The 18,658-nt window shown below is 42.8% G+C and overlaps 1 long non-coding RNA gene across 5 annotated transcripts in view; it reads right to left on the reverse strand.

Moving 5' to 3' along the window:
- Positions 1 to 18,658, reverse strand: part of LOC134956814 (uncharacterized) — a 76,889-nt gene that overhangs the window by 22,892 nt on the left and 35,339 nt on the right. The gene's annotated exons all lie outside the window — the stretch shown is intronic.

An 18,658-nucleotide genomic window follows, 5' to 3' on the forward strand; every position in this document is an offset into this window, starting at 1 on the left:
TTATGAAGAAAGCTGCAGCAGAACACAATTTGAGTCACCTTCGAGGCAGAGCCGTCTTAACAGCCGTGTAGGCCCCTGGGCACAGCAATACACTGGGGCCCCTACCCACCCATCAGCGGTAGGTGTGGAGGTGCTATCAGCAGCAGCTTTGATGTCCCGCGGGGGTAGGGGGGTTCGATCTTTCGCTCAGCATGTAGGACCTGTAGAAATAATTTCTGCTACTTACTCATTTACTGCATAAATGGGGTGGGGAGGAGAACACTAAACTGTAGAAGGAGACATTGTGCTGAATGAAGGGGCCCTGGTACATGACTTCCAGGGTGGTAGGGGGTGTTTAATACACAGGGGAGGGGTGGATAGTGGAGTGGGCTTAATAATCATCATTTTCCGGGGGTCAGGGCAGCTTGCTTTACTGCAGACATCCTCAGTTCCTGGAAATAGATTTCTTAGCTTTAAAGGGATAAAAAAACTAGAGAGTCCCACCTTACAGCAGGTACTGGGTGCTTGGGGATCAGACTTCAGGAACCAGAGCAATCCACCAACAAATATATAAAACTGCATATTAGGCGTGTGGAGCTGGAGCAGGGACCAGCTGCTTGAAGGCTGATATCTCTGGTTCTGGGCATAGTAGAGAGAAGCTGCCTATGTCCACTGAAAGAAGAGAGTCCCAGCTTTTGGAGTGTTCAGAAAAACGCTAAGTCAGACAGAACCCAAGATATCTGGCTTGGAAGAACAATTAACAGGCTTGGATGGGGACCACTGCTTTGAAGTCGGATATCTCTGGTTCCCTAGGGCCGATTTTCAAAAATCTGGTATCCCTGGAAAGAGGGGACACTCAGCTATCAGCATAGGGCCCTTTTACTCCTGGGGCCCTTGGGCAAGAGCCCATTGAGCCCATACAAAAAGACGGCCCTGCTTCGAGGGACTATACAACAAAAGGCCACCAGACTTATCCAGACACCGAAACCTAGATTTCAGCACACCAAAACATCTTTCTATCACATTCCGCATGGACTTATGTGCATGATTGTAATTGTGTTCAGCAGGGGTATCAGGTCGGGACAATTGAGTTAGAAACCAAGAGAAACAGCCATATCCTCCAACACCTAAAAGACAGATATAGTAACGTGATTCATGTTAAGATACAGCAACACATAATTAACACACTGTGGGCCAGATGTATTAACCTGTAGAAGGCATAAGGAAGTGATAAACCAGTGATATATGCAAGGTAATAAAGGCAGCGGACAATATGTACCTAAATAGTCATTTACATATTGGAGCTGATTAGCTGGTGCCTTTATCACCTTGCACATATCACTGGTTTCTCACTTGCTAATGCCTACTACAGGTCAATACATCTGCCCGTGTATTTGGACAAACTATACACAGGCCTACACATATCAAATTACATACCCAGCAGCCATTCATCTGGCATTTGGCCGTCCTCAAACTTATCAAAGAGGGATGACTGACTGAGGATGAAGGAGTCATGGCAGCCCCCAGGGTAACCAGCAACAACACTCATTATTTTGAGATTTGCATCACAAACCACCTGCACATTTGTGGAGTGCTCTAGATGTCTATTTGTATATATGTGCTGCCTGCCCCTAGGTGGTCTCAGCTGAATGTGTGTGCAATCTATGGCTCCAAGCACATTGGGCATGCCAGCCAGCTCATAGAAATCTACCCTGACGGTATGCCACTGAGACTCCTGGGTAGGGAAGCAGATTGAGGCATCGATGTGGGGCTGCAAAAAAGCCAACACCTGTGTGTATATTTGAAAGAAAATTATACATGAGATTTTACGACAGAACTGGCCACCGAATAATTAAAACCAAGCAAAAACAGAGTGGGTAGTTAGGTATACATCACCTGTGTTAAGATTCTCGAAAATGAGGGCTGTGAGATTCCTATGACATCCCCAGACACAGCCTGAAAGCTGCCAGTAGCCATAAAGTGTAACACAGCCTGGAGTTTGTGCAGGCCTGAGACAGAGCGAGAGTGTGCTGTCTCAGCGTCTAGGCCCAGTTTAACAAGGTCATACAGACGGAAAATGTTGTTACAATTTAGACGGAACATCTGTATGACCTAATCATTGGAAAATGCGTTCAAGTTTAAATGCCCTCTAAAAAAACGAGGCCTGCGCAGCCTTCGCTGAACCTGTACAACCTGCTGACCATGTACAGTTTCTTGGCCCTGGGTACTTACAGGCTGATATCTGAGTCTGAGGAATCCCACAGCACACAAAAGATCACTGGCCCACAGTCCTGCTGCCATTTCTGAGTGTAGGTGTATTGACATGGGCCTAACATCCTTTTATAGGCATCCTAATTCAGGTGTGAGAGATTTTTTATTTGCAACACATGTAAACACGCCTGAAAAAAGCAGGTCTATTTTTTTGCCGCTTTTTTTATGAATCGCAAAAAAAATACGACCGCTTTTGAGCACTCAGAGACTAACACCCAAATACGAATGAATAGTAAATTCCCGTATTGTATAAAATAACAGCCGCGTTTGACCGATGGTCTATTCATTCGTATTTCGGAACGTTGTCATTCAAACCATTACAAATAGTCCAAACACTGCCAAGATTGGTGCTTAGTGAATTCACGGATTGGGACTTAGACAAAAAGACACAAATCGGCCAAACTCGGATTTTTAGTAAATACTGGCCATGGAGTGGTACTGTGGGGTGTTCTTTTCCAGCCATTTGAGATACCACTGCCCAAAAGCAATTATCTATCAAGAAAAGACTAATTGTTACAGATAAATCTTCTCTATTCAACGTCAAACCCTGTTTTTGGACTAAACAGAAAGATGGATTTAAAGAAATGGACACGTCATGACAGTTACATTGGATACATGTCAAGGATTCACAGTGCACAACTGTGAAAGACTGTACAACTGAGGTTGATAACAGAGGTACCAAGATCCAGCATTGATGGAAAAATGGATGATGACCAAAGCACTCACAAGCAGGGGTTAAAGTGAGCTGGCACGTTCTCCAGTTCCACTTGGAGATGGAATGCAGTTCAGCCTCCTCTGGTTCACCTAACCCGATGTGTGCCTGTCACCACAGGGAGATGCCGGGTGCCCGCCGAGATTAATTTACCAGCGGGTCCACAACTTCCTCTCCACAGTGGAAGCCAGCGTCAGGAGCTTACTACTGAGCTCCCTCTCCTACTCCGTGTGCGCTGTGGGAAAGACATCATGACATCTATCTCATAGTGCTGAGGAGCAGATGCCAGGAGGATCACAGCGGTCGTACGTGATAGCGGGGCTTGGTAAGTATGGTGTTTTTTTATTTTTAAGCATATTATATGTTTGAGTGATTAATTTGGTATCGGGTTATATCAGTTCAAGGTATAAAGACAGTATATAGGAATGAAACCTAACTGTGGTGATATATTAAGTAGAGATGAGTGGGTTCGGTTCCTCGGGATCCGAACTCCCCCGAACTTCACCTATTTTACACAGTTCCGAGGCAGCCTCGGATCTTCCCGCCTTGCTCGGTTAACCAGAACGCGCCCGAACTTCATCATCCCGCTGTCGGATTCTCGCGAGATTTGTATTCTATATAAGGAGCCGCGCGTCGCCGCCATTTTTACTCGTGCTTTGGAGATTGAACAGAGAGGACGTGGCTGCGTTCTCTCCCTGAAAAGCTCCGTAATCTGTGCTCAGTGTGCTGATAATATCTGTGCTCAGTGTGCTGCAAATAATCTGTGCTCAATTGGCTTAAAATATCTACGTTTTCTGCCTGAAAACGCTCCATATCTGTGCTCAGTGTGCTGCAAATATCTGATCAGTGTGCTGCATTGTGGGGACTGGGGACCACCAGTATATAATATATATACTTTTCTATAGCTTCTATACTGCTTGTCAGGACACATGTGTCACAGTTACACTGCTCTGTACTGATATATACAGTAATATATATACTTTTCTATAGCTTCTATACTGCTTGTCAGGACACACATGTGTCACAGTTACACCGCTCTGTACTACTACTGATATACAGTAATATATATACTTTTCTATAGCTTCTGTCAAAGTCAGAAAAATATCACGCTGCACGTTGCCATATATGCACCTCATGTGTGTGCACGCTACATATTTAATCAAAATAATGTATTTTATAAGTTAATATTCCCCTGAGTCCAGCAGGTATCAGTGGGTCTCAAATGGCTCTTTGACCTTAGAGATTCCCCAAACAATAGTTTGCATGTTGGGAGGGCTTCACATCTTCATATGCATAGTTAAGCACAGGAATAGTAATTGAAGATTAATTGTATTCCGAATCAGTATCTTTCCCGCAGACGGAGTACAATAGCCTTTAATTACACTGAGCTTTGAGACTCAATGAGGAGGGCCAACACCTGTGTTTACGAATGGGTTAGGGTTTGTCTCCAGAAGAATGATTGCTGAGATGTCATTGTCTCAACTGAAAGTGGACATCATGAATATCGAACAAAACCCAGAGACAGGGTTTTGTTTTGTATTCGCCAAACAATAGCTCTCCAGAAGATAGGAATGTGTTAGTCATCACCCAACATTTTGCATAACCAAGCTCACATGCTCAGCTCCCTGATACAAGACAGCCCACATACTGTGAAAGACACACTTCCTGTGGTTGACAAACCCCCACAGCTGGAATGCAGGTATGATATTATCCACTGGAAATCACAGGGCTCACTCACTCACACAGCTACCTGGCACCCAGCAGCATGGCGGCTACATCCCCAGGACTGACCTCCAAGCTAAAGGCTAAGTATTGAATTCACATGGCTAGATAAGGAAATATAGACAGATTGCTTTAAGGTCAATGGTGCTGGTTTAAATAGGATATTGTAACTTGTTTGTGTGATAGATCTGGGAATCTGTGATGGTAGCTGGGACATTAGACAACCTGTAGCATAGCATTTGTGGTATTTGTTTGCCTATGGCGATTTAAAATAGATTGTGCTGGTTTGTTATAATATATCTTGTTAATCAGGAATACCACCATGCAGTTACTTTTGAATATGTGCTTGTAGCAATGGCAGGCTGATACTTGTGGGTACCTGGTGGTCTGGTCTTGTGATAGCTCATATGCTCTGGTTATTGAGATACTGTGTTTGCTTGAAATTGTGAAAGGTGATTTAGATGGTTTGGAATTGTAAAATCAGAACATATGCATTGTTTTGAGGCTTGGACATTTTGGAATAAAATGGAGTCTTGTGTCTTCTGCTATGTGATTGTGGTGTAGCAGAGAGTGCCATGTGTTTGGACCTGCAAATCTAAAATGGCTGCTAGCATCCCCTTTTCAACCATGTGTTGCAGTCTTTGGAATCATTGGAGTTTTCCCAAAATGGAGTCTAGCTTCTGTCCCATGCGGTATTGTAGGGTTGTGTATATAGGGACAGCCAGTATGGGTAAGCTCAAGTATTTTCTCCACAAAGATTCTCAGCACTGACTAACATGCGCAGCGATTGTTCCTCACATGTGTAAGCTTCTCTGCAACCATATTGTCTTTATAGTTATTGTGAGCCATATCTCTCTCTCTCTCTCTCTTCTCCTCTTTCCCCCTCATTTTTTCTCTTAAACGTAATTGTATTGTATTGTATTTCCTGTGTAGTTATCTGGTTAGTTAGTCTATGTTATATTGTAGTGTGTGACTTGTATTGTATTATTCTTTTGCAAGTATAACATTCATATAAGGCGTTAGACCCTAAGCACGGTATTTGTGTATTTCTTATAGTGTTAAGTATTCTCAGAGCGTCGGTGACGCTCGAACAGCTTTTAAATTAATAAGGTTACACTGTGTTGCATCTACACTCTACCACTACACAGAGGTTTACAGTATAAGTACATTCCTTAAGGTATAGTTATTCTAGTTTAATTCTGTAAGTATCTGCAATGCCTGTGTTCACACCCTGTGCACAGCGTCTGCGCATACCCTTGCGGTACCTTTTGCGCCAATTGCGTACTGTGTTCTTTAACCTTTAACGTGTTTTTAATAGGACAAATATATTTAGCTTTGTCAAGTGGGGGCTCTCCTCCGGTCTTCACATATCTGCACTAGGTAACTTTAGCAGACATTATCGATCAGCAAAAGGCGGGAAGGTGCTATCCCTCGCAGTGCTGACCAGATAAGCGCCTGCTTCACTTGGTAAGGAGTGCTGAGGGAATTCGGGAACTGGAAGGTAGGAACAGTACGTTATTGTCTTTGAAAATCTGTTTTTTTTTTAATTTCTATTTGGTGCCAACTACACACGCAGATTGGATGGTTTGTCTGTTTAAATAGGTTTAAAATTATTTTTAATCGCCCTGCATAGCATGATAACTTTAGGAGTTTGAATGATGACTTTCTTTGTGACAAGAAGCAGCATGGTCTGTCCACCATTTTGTGTGACCCTCATGGAGGTAAAAGGGGGAGGAGCAGCGGCCATTTTGGGAAGGTCACATTTTTTTTTTTTTCCTAAGCAGATGATTTTCAGTTGACTCAGGAAATAATCAGCCATCCATTGTCAAAAAGAAATCATCATTTAATGAGTTTTTTTTTAATGCATTTATTTAATCTATATCATAGTCAATCATAAGTAATAGTGATTGGTACTTATATGTACTATCTATATGCGTGTGCTTACATCAATGTATGTTATTAGATTAAATTTAGAATTGCATGTTCATTTGTGTAATTTTCACATCTCACCTTCCTGTTTGCAATTTGCATTGATAACGTGCTAAGAAAGATTTGTTGCTATTAGTAGTTAAAAAGATAAAAAGTAATATTTAAGGGTATAATTGTAAAAAGCACACATGCAGCTCTACCTAAAGGTACAAGGAGAGATTGGTGTGGTGCTCGGTAGAGGATCGAGGATCATCTACATTGATAAACGTGTTAGTTGTGTTACGGTGGATAAAAGACTGGTGTACACGTGTCTCTAACAAAGGGTGAGACTCGCGTACGCAAAGGCCGATGCACGCAGCGTAAATTACGCAACGGAGCGTCTGGGTACGCCCACGTAACTCAAATCACACGATAAGTGTTATTTTAGCAGGCGAAGAGGTGGCAACGCGATAAGTAGCGCAAATCTATTTTTAGTGTCCGAGATTTAGATTAACAGATCCTTCTCCAAATTCACAACACATCTGGTCTAAAGAAAAATTTCTGCGCAGAAATAGAAATAGAAACAAAAGTGTACATGTGATGAGTGAGTGTTTTTAAGTTTATACAATTTTTGAGGTTGAACCACAAGAAGTCGAGTTATCGCAGGAGTACATACATGTAAGTGACGTGCATGGTGGCTAGGGAGGCATCTCTGGTTAAACATAAAATTTGAGCAGTAGAGTATAGTAGACCAGGAGGTCATACTGTAGCACAGACCAGGAGGTCCAGGTACAGCAGACAAAGAAGTCCGCTATAAATAAGAGAAAAAGGCACAACCCAGGGGGTTGGTGCAGAACCCATATAGGCCAATAAAGCTCTGGCTGAAGGAATTCGCAGCCGAAATTTTCGATTCCGTTGGTCGCTCCGTACATAAGATTAGTTGCTTATGTGCTGAACGATTGTACCGCACGTAATTGTGTACATTAGTTAGTAATCTGACCTAGTACCATTAGAGTAAAGGGGTCACAAACGCTATTTGTACATTCTAACGTGATTTGTGAATTTTTTTTATTTTAAGGGAGGTTCGCTGGTCACTCAGGAACTATCCAACAACCGATACTTGCTGGGGACTGGTAGTGCCAGCACGCCCCAGTAAATAAAGGTTCACAGGGGCCCTAGGTTGGGTACAACAGCTCTGGATACAGTGATTGCAGTACTGGCCAACGTGGGCGAGGAGTGAGTGGAGTACTCTGTAAACTTCGCCGCCGGCCTGCCCCGGACATCTTGGTTTTTGTAAGGGTTCGCTGAAGACCCTGATTAAGGTCAGAGGTAGTGAAAGCAACACCTGCAGGTATGGGGGCCAGTTGTTCAGGTAGGGGGCGATCAACCTCGGTTCGGGTTGATTTAGTAAACCGACCAATCGGGTCGGCAAGGTATGTAATGTGTGAAAAATACGGTTCACACACAGAGGTTTTATGTGATGAATGGGAGAGAATGACAGTACATGACGGGGAGAAATCCCCAAGAGTAGGCAGCTTCAGCCCAGAAGTGTTACTAAATCTAAGGAGAAGGATAGGTCTCATTAAATCAGTAAAGAGACGGATCAAACATTATGATTGTTTAAAATTATGGCAACAGGAAAGTGAAATGCAAAGAAATTTAACTTACATATCTGACCCTCATCTTGGGAAGAGAGACATGGCAATGGAGAGGATTATGGTTGCAGAGAAATGGCACAATGTTGTACGATAAAAATGCACTTAGTAACTGTATTAAGAACGAAAGTAACAAATGTAATAATGTTTATAAAAATGAAAGTGTAAAAATCACAAATGTTAACCTGTGCAAGTCGCACCCCATGTCAAACTTCCCTCAGGAATACAAACAAGAAAGTGAGCCCAGAACGATGTCGGCACCTCTTCCAGAAGCCATCCTACAAGACATCCAGGTGGACGCGACCAAATCGGTAAAGGCAATAATAAAAACCCCTAACGGAGGGTCAGGTGAGGTCGTGTCCACAGGTACGTACAATGTTTTATATCACGCACAAACAAATGTACCCTATATTGTAAGACCAAAACAAGGTGATGTAATTGAGTTTAGTCCTGTCATGGTGATCACAGTCCCCAATGGGAAGACTGACGATCAGGGAATCATTCCCGTCAAGGACAGTGCAATGTGCCATCCCTGGTCCCGGACAGAATTGAGATCAATCATGTCTGATTTCCCAGATCCTAGGAAAGATCTAAGTGTATGATCAAAGATTCACAGAAGGTATATCAACTCCCTAGACAACGACACAATCATGGTATCCAAGGAATCAGGGAGGTACAGGGAAAGCGGTTGATGGTGATGAGCATCCAAGCGTTTGAGGAGGCATCAAATCAACCAAGACCCCATTTCACTGACACTTGGAGGAAGCCCAGGGTTTGTGATCTTTGCAAAAGAGAAGGGCATTATGCCAGTAACTGCAACAGCCCACATAAAGTCAGACCCCCTAGACATGAATATGAGCATGAATATGACACACCAAATTATAATCAGGGATCACATAGGAAGAATTTTGGGCCACACCCATAATATATAGTCACGAAAGGGGATCACTAGGACTGATAGTAAGCCTGAGGTTACAGTTAATGAAATGGGAGGTCAGTTCCTTGCAGGCACAAGGACGGCCGGGTAGACGTTGTAATTTATCTGTAAATGTTCTTTTCCCCATCTCTGACGTTCATCGGCAGGACCCAAATATCACATAGCTATTTGGTCCTTGCAGAAGTCTACCACACCCCAGTATGACCTGCCAGCATCGATGTATCCTGGCCAGATACAGTGTAGGTATGGAAATGCTGGTGGGAGAGACTATGCAAGGATACCATTGGACATGTAGATGTGACAGCCTGATGGTGAACGGAAGATCTGACAATGTTTTTTTTTCTTTCCTGAAGAAAAAAAGAATGTTTGAAAAATGTTTTTTTTTCTGTTGTTGTTTATTGTTGATTTATGTGATGCATATATATATGAACGGTTCTCTCTCTCGTTGTTTTTTCTCTCTCTCTTTCTTCTTTCTCATGTTCTCATAACGTTACAGATGGTATGTCACACAGTAGTTGGACAAATGGTAATGCAAGATTTTTGCTCCTTACAGAAAGAGCGCTGAGCTAGAAGAAATATTGTATCACCAGAGTGTTTAGAAAACTGAGAGACAGCACCTTTGAGATGACAGCAGAACAAGAAGAACAACAAGACTAGAGTACTAATTATCGTAACAAGTTTCTCTCCCCCTCAAACTGTTTTCCCGTACCCCCATTACAAATCTCTCCTTTTCTCCTCCTGTAAGATGGACTTGCCCCAAGAGACTGTGATCCGTGTTTTCATGTTGACCCTGATGTTGACCAGAGCAGTCTGTTTCGGTGAGAGTACCAGTGAGGTCGAGAAAGGATCCAGAAAGGTTCTGATGACTGAGACGGAGGTGTAAATTTCCAATAGCAACACAACCACCAAGCAAAGGCGAGTACCGGAAACGATCTAGCAGCCATGTTATTTGTAAACATTGTTAGCTGAAAAGAGAACTGTATCTGTAGGCTCTGTGACAATGTAGTTGAGGATGGGTGCATTAAGAAATGCCAATCCAGTTTTAATATCCATATGGACCGGCATCCATTGAGTGACTATCACTCCTTAGTGGGTAGTGTGTTAAATCAAACAGATTGTTGGGTATGCTCTCAAGTACCTCAAGGTCATAGCAAATCAGGGCTAGTACCATTTCCTTTAACGGTAGGGGAGGTACTTGAGCTAAAGGGTGGGAGACCGGTGGACAGGAGGTTTAATATCTCCAGTCCTCCTAGTTTGAAGCTCCACTAATATCATGTGGATAGATCCCTAATATGTTTTAACATTACCAATCCCCGAAAGACGGGAAATTGGGAAGTGTCATGGAGTAACCAAACCATGACCTTTTCATATAGAGCAGATAGAATGCCGACAGATACAGAGCTTATACGCCACATAGCCAGTAGAGAAAAATCTTTCCGATATAGGTATACCCTAGGAAGTAGGATTACGAGAGTTGGAGAGGTATCACCAGGATACTGTGCACATATCGTACAAACAGATACGTGTACTAGACAGATGGGAGAATTAGGGTTAGGAGATTTCACATGGAAGATGTGTAATATGGTTATGTCCTACTATGTCCCATATGTTCTCCCCGATGATGCATATTTCACATGCGGGAGAAAGGCGTATGAGCGGCTTGCCCCAAACTCTGAAGGATTGTGTTATATTGGAAAAGTACTACCTGAGGTAATGAGTCTAAGGAGTGAGGAAATTGTAATTCCAATAGATTTGATTTATGACCCAACGGTAGAGACAATGATGTGATGAAAATGCGATTATACGGTCCGTTTCTTTCACCTGTTTTTCCGTTTTCTCCAAGGTAAAAATACCCACTTGGACGAGGAATTTGATGATCCAGTATACAGACAACTGATGGATTAAAGAAGAAGTTATGACAACCTTATACACAGATATTTGATGAACTATGCCATAGACCCCCAGTTTCCCTAGAAATTTTAAAATTACGCTAGCCCAACACTTTTGTAAGTCTATGGACATTGACAAAGCTTTTGCTCGCACCTTTTGGGCAAAAGCACAAAGAAGACTGCATTCAACAGACACCGAACAAGACTTCAACCGACAAATGTTCATTAACCTGACATAGAATACCACTGTATTTACCATAATTGTTCTTTATCTTCATTTCTACAACCTTCAGGTAATGCCACACATAGTCGATAGGGAATACAGGCACAGATATCAGCAATCACATATCCCCCCATTCATGTATCATCAACTAAAATGTGCTCCCCCATTTTGTCGCAAAACGCCGAAATGAGCTCGGTAGAGTTTGACAGCCCATCCACAGACCCTTGATACGGGATAAGAAGGAATTCAAATGTATACTTCGCAATACCTCGAAGCTTGATTTACAACACGTACGGCACGGTGATTCATGACCCCCCAAACATGGATTCATACACACATGCTTCTGCTATCTCACTAGGTCATACCCTTCTTCACACCTTCCCCTCTCTCCTCCCTTACCCAACCATGGAAATGTATTAACCCCTGACATATATTTTTCTCTTTTTGAAATGTTTTAGGAAGTGGCAGTTATTGTTGACTGCCAAAGGGTGGACTGTCAAAGTCAGAAAAATATCACGCTGCACGTTGCCATATATGCACCTCATGTGTGTGCACGCTACATATTTAATCAAAATAATGTATTTTATAAGTTAATATTCCCCTGAGTCCAGCAGGTATCAGTGGGTCTCAAATGGCTCTTTGACCTTAGAGATTCCCCAAACAATAGTTTGCATGTTGGGAGGGCTTCACATCTTCATATGCATAGTTAAGCACAGGAATAGTAATTGAAGATTAATTGTATTCCGAATCAGTATCTTTCCCGCAGACGGAGTACAATAGCCTTTAATTACACTGAGCTTTGAGACTCAATGAGGAGGGCCAACACCTGTGTTTACGAATGGGTTAGGGTTTGTCTCCAGAAGAATGATTGCTGAGATGTCATTGTCTCAACTGAAAGTGGACATCATGAAATCGAACAAAACCCAGAGACAGGGTTTTGTTTTGTATTCGCCAAACAATAGCTCTCCAGAAGATAGGAATGTGTTAGTCATCACCCAACATTTTGCATAACCAAGCTCACATGCTCAGCTCCCTGATACAAGACAGCCCACATACTGTGAAAGACACACTTCCTGTGGTTGACACACCCCCACAGCTGGAATGCAGGTATGATATTATCCACTGGAAATCACAGGGCTCACTCACTCACACAGCTACCTGGCACCCAGCAGCATGGCGGCTACATCCCCAGGACTGACCTCCAAGCTAAAGGCTAAGTATTGAATTCACATGGCTAGATAAGGAAATATAGACAGATTGCTTTAAGGTCAATGGTGCTGGTTTAAATAGGATATTGTAACTTGTTTGTGTGATAGATCTGGGAATCTGTGATGGTAGCTGGGACATTAGACAACCTGTAGCATAGCATTTGTGGTATTTGTTTGCCTATGGTGATTTAAAATAGATTGTGCTGGTTTGTTATAATATATCTTGTTAATCAGGAATACCACCATGCAGTTACTTTTGAATATGTGCTTGTAGCAATGGCAGGCTGATACTTGTGGGTACCTGGTGGTCTGGTCTTGTGATAGCTCATATGCTCTGGTTATTGAGATACTGTGTTTGCTTGAAATTGTGAAAGGTGATTTAGATGGTTTGGAATTGTAAAATCAGAACATATGCATTGTTTTGAGGCTTGGACATTTTGGAATAAAATGGAGTCTTGTGTCTTCTGCTATGTGATTGTGGTGTAGCAGAGAGTGCCATGTGTTTGGACCTGCAAATCTAAAATGGCTGCTAGCATCCCCTTTTCAACCATGTGTTGCAGTCTTTGGAATCATTGGAGTTTTCCCAAAATGGAGTCTAGCTTCTGTCCCATGCGGTATTGTAGGGTTGTGTATATAGGGACAGCCAGTATGGGTAAGCTCAAGTATTTTCTCCACAAAGATTCTCAGCACTGACTAACATGCGCAGCGATTGTTCCTCACATGTGTAAGCTTCTCTGCAACCATATTGTCTTTATAGTTATTGTGTGCCATATCTCTCTCTCTCTCTCTCTCTCTCTCTTCTCCTCTTTCTCCCTCATTTTTTCCCTTAAACGTAATTGTATTGTATTGTATTTCCTGTGTAGTTATCTGGTTAGTTAGTCTATGTTATATTGTAGTGTGTGACTTGTATTGTATTATTCTTTTGCAAGTATAACATTCATATAAGGCGTTAGACCCTAAGCACGGTATTTGTGTATTTCTTATAGTGTTAAGTATTCTCAGAGCGTCGGTGACGCTCGAACAGCTTTTAAATTAATAAGGTCACACTGTGTTGCATCTACACTCTACCACTACACAGAGGTTTACAGTATAAGTACATTCCTTAAGGTATAGTTATTCTAGTTTAATTCTGTAAGTATCTGCAATGCCTGTGTTCACACCCTGTGCACAGCGTCTGCGCATACCCTTGCGGTACCTTTTGCGCCAATTGCGTACTGTGTTCTTTAACCTTTAACGTGTTTTTAATAGGACAAATATATTCAGCTTTGTCACTTCTATACTGCTTGTCAGGACTAGTGATGAGCGGGTTCGGTTTCTCGGAAACCAAACCCCCCCGAACTTCACCCTTTTTACACGGGTCCGAGCCATACTCGGATTCTCCCGTACGGCTCGGTTAACCCGAGCGCGCCCGAACGTCATCATACCGCTGTCGGATTCTCTCGAGATTCGGATTCTATATAAGCAGCCGCGCGTCGCCGCCATTTTCACTCATGCATTGGAAATGTTAGGGAGAGGATGTGGCTGGCGTCCTCTCCGTTATTGTTGAGCTTGATTGTGCTTTATTGCTTAATTGTGGGGAGGACTGGGGAGCAGCTGTACAATATAGGAGGAGTACAGTGCAGAGTTTTGCTGATCAGTGACCACCAGTTTTATCCGTTCTCTGCCTGAAAAAACGCTCCTTATCTGTGCTCAGTGTGCTGCATATATCTGTACTCACACTGCTTAATTGTGGGGACTGGTGAGCAGCTGTATTATATAGCAGGATAACAGTGCAGAGTTTTGCTGACAGTGACCACCAATATACGTTGTCTGCCTGAAAAACACTCCATATCTGTGCTCAGTGTGCGGCTTTATTGTGGGGACTGGGGACCACCAGTGTAATATTATATAGGAGGAGTACAGTGCAGAGTTTTGCTGACCAGTGACCACCAGTATATAATATATAGCATTACGGTACAGTAGGCCACTGCTGTACCTACCTCTGTGTTGTCAAGTATACTATCCATCTAGATTCTATACCTGTGGTGCATTTTAGTTTTGCAGTTTGCTGACACAGTGAAAACCAGTATACATAGCAGTACGGTACGGAAGGCCACTGCTGTACCTACCTCTGTGTCATCACGTATACTATCCATCTAGATTCTATACCTGTGGTGCATTTCAGTTGTGCAGTTTGCTGACACAGTGACCAGCAGTATATATAGCAGTATGGTACGAAAGGCCACTGCTGTACCTACCTCTGTGTCATCATTAAGTATACTATCCATCTACATTCTCTACCTGTGGTGCAATTTAGTTTTGCAGTTTGCTGACACAGTGACCACCAGTATACTATATATAGCAGTACGGTACGGAAGGCCACTGCTGTACCTACCTCTGTGTCGTCATTAAGTATACTATCCATCTACATTCTATACCTGTGGTGCATTTTAGTTTTGCAGTTTGCTGACACAGTGACCACCAGTATATATAGCAGTACGGTACGGAAGGCCGCTGCTGTACCTACCTCTGTGTCGTCATTAAGTATACTATCCATCTACATTCTATACCTGTGGTGCATTTTAGTTTTGCAGTTTGCTGACACAGTGACCACCAGTATATATTGCAGTACGGTACGGAAGGCCACTGCTGTACCTACCTCTGTGTCATCATTAAGTATACTATCCATCTACATTCTATACCTGTGGTGCATTTCAGTTTTGCAGTTTGCTGACACAGTGACCACCAGTATACTATATATAGCAGTACGGTACGGAAGGCCACTGCTGTACCTACCTCTGTGTCGTCATTAAGTATACTATCCATCTACATTCTATACCTGTGGTGCATTAGTTTTGCAGTTTGCTGACACAGTGACCACCAGCATAAATAGCAGTACGGTACGGAAGGCCACTGCTGTACCTACCTCTGTATCGTCATTAAGTATACTATCCATCTACATTCTATACCTGTGGTACATTTTAGTTTTGCAGTTTGCTGACACAGTGACCACCAGTATATATAGCAGTACGGTACGGAAGGCCACTGCTGTACCTACCTCTGTGTCGTCATTAAGTATACTAATCATCTACATTCTATACCTGTGGTGCATTTCAGTTTTGCAGTTTGCTGACACAGTGACCACCAGTATATATAGCAGTATGGTACGGAAGGCCACTGCTGTACCTACCTCTATGTTGTCATTAAGTATACTATCCATCTACATTCTATACCTGTGGTGCATTTTAGTTTTGCAGTTTGCTGACACAGTGACCACCAGTATACATAGCAGTACGGTACGGAAGGCCACTGCTGTACCTACCTCTGTGTCATCACGTATACTATCCATCTAGATTCTATACCTGTGGTGCATTTCAGTTATGCAGTTTGCTGACACAGTGACCACCAGTATACTATATATAGCAGTACGGTACGGAAGGCCAATGCTGTACCTACCTCTGTGTCGTCATTAGGTATACTATCCATCTACATTCTCTACCTGTGGTGCATTTTAGTTTTGCAGTTTGCTGACACAGTGACCACCAGTATACATAGCAGTACGGTACGGAAGGCCACTGCTGTACCTACCTCTGTGTCGTCACGTATACTATCCATCTACATTCTATAACTGTGGTGCATTTCAGTTGTGCAGTTTGCTGACACAGTGACCACCAGTATACTATATATAGCAGTACGTTACAGAAGGCCACTGCTGTACCTACCTCTGTGTCGTCATTAAGTATACTATCCATCTACATTATATACCTGTGGTGCATTTTAGTTTTGCAGTTTGCTGACACAGTGACCACCAGTATATATAGCAGTATGGTACGGAAGGCCGCTGCTGTACCTACCTCTGTGTCGTCATTAAGTATACTATCCATCTACATTCTATACCTGTGGTGCATTTTAGTTTTGCAGTTTGCTGACACAGTGACCACCAGTATATTTAGCAGTACGGTATGGAAGGTCACTGCTTTACCTACCTCTATGTCGTCATTAAGTATACTATCCATCTACATTCTATACCTGTGGTGCATTTTAGTTTTGCAGTTTGCTGACACAGTGACCACCAGTATACTATATATAGCAGTACGGTACGGAAGGCAACTGCTGTACCTACCTCTGTGTCGTCATTAAGTATACTATCCATCTACATTCTATACCTGTGGTGCATTTTCGTTTTGCATTTTGCTGACACAGTGACCACCAGTATACTATATATAGCAGTACGGTACGGAAGGCCACTGCTGTACCTACCTCTGTGTCGTCATTAAGTATACTATCCATCTACATTCTATACCTGTGGTGCATTTTAGTTTTGCAGTTTGCTGACACAGTGACCACCAGTATACATAGCAGTACGGTACGGAAGGCCACTGCTGTACCTACCTCTGTGTCGTCACGTATACTATCCATCTACATTCTATAACTGTGGTGCATTTCAGTTGTGCAGTTTGCTGACACAGTGACCACCAGTATACTATATATAGCAGTACGGTACGGAAGGCCACTGCTGTACCTACCTCTGTGTTGTCATTAGGTATACTATCCATCTACATTCTCTACCTGTTGTGCATTTTAGTTTTGCAGTTTGCTGACACAGTAACCACCAGTATACTATATATAGCAGTACGGTACGGAAGGCCACTGCTGTACCTACCTCTGTGTCATCATTAAGTATACTATCCATCTACATTATATACCTGTGGTGCATTTTAGTTTTGCAGTTTGCTGACACAGTGACCACCAGTATACTATATAAAGCAGTACGTTACAGAAGGCCACTGCTGTACCTACCTCTGTGTCGTCATTAAGTATAATATCCATCTACATTATATACCTGTGGTGCATTTTAGTTTTGCAGTTTGCTGACACAGTGACCACCAGTATAAATAGCAGTATGGTACAGAAGGCCGCTGCTGTACCTACCTCTGTGTCGTCATTAAGTATACTATCCATCTACATTCTATACCTGTGGTGCATTTTAGTTTTGCAGTTTGCTGACACAGTGACCACCAGTATATATAGCAGTACGGTACGGAAGGCCACTGCTGTACCTACCTCTGTGTCGTCATTAAGTATACTATCCATCTACATTCTATAACTGTGGTGCATTTTAGTTTTGCAGTTTGCTAACACAGTGACCACCAGTATAAATAGCAGTTCGGTACGGAAGGCCACTGCTGTACCTATCTCTGTGTCATCATTAAGTATACTATTCATCTACATTCTATACCTGTGGTGCATTTTAGTTGTGCGCAGTATATATAGTAGTAGGCCATTGCTATTGATACTGGCATATAATTCCACACATTAAAAAATGGAGAACAAAAATGTGGAGGTTAAAATAGGGAAAGATCAAGATCCACTTCCACCTCGTGCTGAAGCTGCTGCCACTAGTCATGGCCGAGACGATGAAATGCCATCAACGTCGTCTGCCAAGGCCGATGCCCAATGTCATAGTAAAGAGCATGTAAAATCCAAAAAACAAAAGTTTAGTAAAATGACCCAAAAATCTAAATTGAAAGCGTCTGATGAGAAGCGTAAACTTGCCAATATGCCATTTATGATACGGAGTGGCAAGGAACGGCTGAGGCCCTGGCCTAGGTTTATGGCTAGTGGTTCAGATTCACATGAGGATGGAAGCACTCATCCTCTCGCTAGAAAAATGAAAAGACTTACTGTAAGCTGGCAAAAGCATAGCAAAGAACTGTGCGTTCTTCTAAATCACAAATCCCCAAGGAGAGTCCAATTGTGTCAGTTGCGATGCCTGATCTTCCCAACACTGGATGGAAAGAGGTGGCGCATTCCACCATTTGCACCCCCCCCTGCAAGTGCTGGAAGGAGCACCCGCAGTCCAGTTCCTGATACTCAAATTGAAGATGTCACTGTTGAAGTACACCAGGATGAGGATATTGGTGTTGCTGGCGCTGGGGAGGAAATTGACAAGGAGGATTCTGATGGTGAGGTGGTTTGTTTAAGTCAGGCACCCGGGGAGACACCTGTTGTCCGTGGGACGAATATGGCCATTGACATGCCTGGTCAAAATACAAAATAAATCAGCTCTTCGGTGTGGAATTATTTCAACACAAATGCGGACAACAGGTTTCAAGCCATGTGTTGCCTTTGTCAAGCTGTAATATGTAGGGGTAAGGACGTTAACCACCTCGGA

This window comes from Pseudophryne corroboree, chromosome 9 (assembly GCF_028390025.1).
Source record: "Pseudophryne corroboree isolate aPseCor3 chromosome 9, aPseCor3.hap2, whole genome shotgun sequence".
Taxonomy (NCBI): domain Eukaryota; kingdom Metazoa; phylum Chordata; class Amphibia; order Anura; family Myobatrachidae; genus Pseudophryne; species Pseudophryne corroboree.